Source organism: Apis laboriosa, unplaced genomic scaffold, assembly GCF_014066325.1.
Source record: "Apis laboriosa isolate Shangri-la unplaced genomic scaffold, ASM1406632v1 scaffold204_cov149, whole genome shotgun sequence".
Classification (NCBI taxonomy): Eukaryota; Metazoa; Arthropoda; class Insecta; order Hymenoptera; family Apidae; genus Apis; species Apis laboriosa.
This window is the reverse complement of record NW_025222299.1, coordinates 1,132,658-1,136,249: the sequence shown is the minus strand read 5'-3', so window position 1 is coordinate 1,136,249 and position 3,592 is coordinate 1,132,658.

Below are 3,592 nucleotides of genomic sequence, written 5' to 3'. Positions count from 1 at the left end.
TCCAAAAATTACACAATTGGAAAAGGAGCATCCGTATTTTCGTAGAAAGGTAACAAGATCCATAGTTACCATCGATCGAAAAAAAAAAAAAAAAAAGAAGAAGAAGAAGACACCGATTCCAAACACCAAACTTTGAAAAATAATCCACGAGTCTCGACGAGTTGCGCAAATTGACGTGAAAAAATTCCATCGATCCTCTCCTCTTCCAATCTCTTATCAGAGCCGAGCAGATAATCGATATCGAGATCGAAATCTGCCCAAAGGATGAAACAGCCGCCTCTATCAGCACCGGAGATCCGCGATAACGTTCCACCAGCCTCGATCTCTTCTCTCCAACGTGTTATATCTGCCGCGATAATACACCCAGAGAGAGAGAGAGAGAGAGAGAGAGATTGTAATTTGTAAATAAAAAAAGAAGAAGAAGAAGAAGAAGAAGAAAGAAGTGCTGGAAGATAAAAGTTGGAACAAGTTTGCTGGAAAGGCAAGCGGATCACACAGATGTGCAAACAAAGCGATGTCGAGGGACCTCATCCGGGGGATACAGCGGATTCGAGGTGGAGAATTCCAAGGTGTTTTGACGAAAGTAGTAGAAAATAATTCTTTTCTTTTTTTTCTTTCTTTTTATTCAGATTATGGAAACGATCTCTTGGAAAAAACAAGTTTGAAAAGTTGGATATTATATAGATACCTGTTGATTCTTTAAAATTCTGTAACATTTAAAAACCTTGAAATTGTCTCGAGGCACGAAATGAATTTCTCGTATTTGATAAAATTTATATAAGAAATTTGTATACGGTAGATAAAGTCGGAGGCTAAATAGTAGTAGAAGGATTGTACAATCTTTATGTCGCCGAGTTATCGATATTTATAATGTATTGATTAAATAACGCCAAATGTTGTTTAACGTAGCTATCTCCTATTAAATCCTTTAAATTTATTATTCAATGCGAAAAAGTTAAGGTTAAGATGGAAATATAAAATTTTCAAAATTATATTATTGGCGACAATAATTCCTTTGATATCTCCTTTCCTTGAAATTAAAGGCAAGAACGGTATCAGAGAGAATCTCTTGAATTGTATCTTTACAATGTGTGTCGTGCTTGATTACTCAAGATTTAATAATCTTGCTATCACTTTCCAAGAAAATATTATAAACACGATCTTAACGTATACTCGAATCTCGATCAATTAAAATCATCGTTTTCAACTCAATAAATCAAAAGAAAAATTCTATATATATATATATATATATATTTACAAATAATATAAAGAAGAAAAGAGAAAATGGTGGAATCCAAAATTACTTTTCACCGCTTCCTGAAACTTCTTCGATAATTTCCCATCTGAATCATCTAATTATCTATTACGACCACCATCCATAAACACGTTTATAATACAATTTTTTTTCTCAAGGTTCTCCTCTCGACTCGATCGTGAACTTCGATCGGAACCGAAGATTCTGTTTACTCGGGCACGTAAGCTTTATTCTGTGACACTTGTGGCTTTTATCGTCGCTATCGACGCCACGATAACATTACTTCTGAGCTGTTGAGCCCGTCATGCGCGGTTTATCATCGTTTCCACGATTGCTCGACAAACGTGCTCGTCGCGATTCATCTTCCGGGAGGTTTAGTTTCCTTCTAGTTTATTCCACCGTTACTCTAAGTTTCTCTCTTTTTTTTTTTTAAATATTACGCGAAATAAACGTTATTATATTATCAACGAGGAGAGATTAAGAGAATTTAAGTAATTTTCATAAGTTTGAAAGGGGAAATTGTCGAATTAATAAAAATTGGTAAGGGTGAAAAAATTATTATACCGGAGGTTCATTATTATGGATATGGTATACGGTCTTTTCTTTTTTATTTTTATTCGGAATAATTATTAAAAATATATACATATATATATATAATGTTTTTCGTATCCACCTGTCCCTTGTATCAACTTGACACGATCTCTTTCACAATTTGCTTTCAATTTATGACACGTGATATTTGTAATTATCATATTAGGACTTACATGATGATATATATATATATATATATATAAATTACAAACATCGTGGATCGTATTACTTATCCGTATTAAAGAGTTCGAAGCTGTATAGAGAGGGCTGTTCTTATCAACGACAACGATTAATTAAAATTATTGTTCATAATAAATCTACGATACAGTGGCAGTAAGTAAATAAGTAAAAAAAGGAGAGAAGAAAATCGATAGGGAAAGAGAAAGCGATTATATTTATTTTTCTTCTTCCTCCATAGAAAACAATTTTGATTGGCAATGATCGGCCACGATAAACACGGGTGAAAAGCCGTGGTTTCTTTCCCCCTTCGATAAGGGGAAAACGAGTTCCTTTTTTTCTTGGCGCGATTTTATTGTTATTACCCATGGGCCGTTAACGAGAGATTAATGAGAGACCTTTTATTTCACTGTTGAACAATACTCGACCGAGGGGAACAATAACAAACGATCAATCGCAGGTATCATTAATTATACAAGATGTTAAAAAGATCTAATAATAAGCGGTTCGAACAATCAAATAACCCTATCCGGTATCGGTATAGGAAATCTTTCTTTTATGACGAGGAGGTGGTGGAGGAGGGGCATAATCGCGTTCCTATAACAGGAAACTGTTCTGAAACGCTATAGAAATAAATTTCCTTATGTTTTACTTGCTCTCTCGATGGAAAGAAAAGAGCTGGAAGAAGAAAGGAAAGAAAGAAAAAGGGAGAGTTGTAAATTCTCCGTGTATTATGTAAAGGTGTAACGTTTGGTTTGGTGAATTCTAGGGAATTTTCAATATAGAATCGATTGGCATCGAACTAGACTAAAATTCGATTTAAATAATACACGAATAAGTTCTTCTCAAATTCATGTATATTCACATTTATAGAAGATAAGAACATTTATTATTTATATAATAAACTCTTCGAAAATTTAAAAATCGATTTAAAAATCACTTGATACATAATACGTTTGAATGATAAATATTTCTGGCCAGGAAAGAACGAGTAATCGATCGTAATCGGCAAAGGAGAAACGATGGATTTCGTTGGAGAATTCTAATCCACGTTTAGGTTTGCCGCGTTTAATCAACGAGACAATTAACTGACTGACGATTCACCACCCGCCGGCAGTTAATCTCCACAATTTCCATATCTCGATGCAAAACCGTTTTCACGCGGAGGGACTAACCGAGGCTGAAACACAGCGAGCGTTCTCACCGCTGAATAATACAATGTTCTCTCTCTCTCTGTGGGTGTCGACAGAAGAAACAATAAAAAATAAGTGGAGAAAAGGAAATATCTATTCGATGAATACAAACTAATCTTCCCCGAGAGAGTGCGCGCCGCGATACTACGGGAGGCTGCACCTGTGGGAGACAGGTAGCTCGCTTCCGGTCGACAGACACCATTGTACCACTCGCCAACGGCTGAGATGCCTACGTGCTTTCCAACTTCTTCCAGTGTGGTCCATGTAGATTTATTCATTTATTCGAAGGAACGTTCTTTCGTTTTGATTTTCCTTGATAATTTGGAGAAAGAGAGAGAGAGAGAGAGAGAGAGAGAGAGAGAGAGAGAGAGAGAGA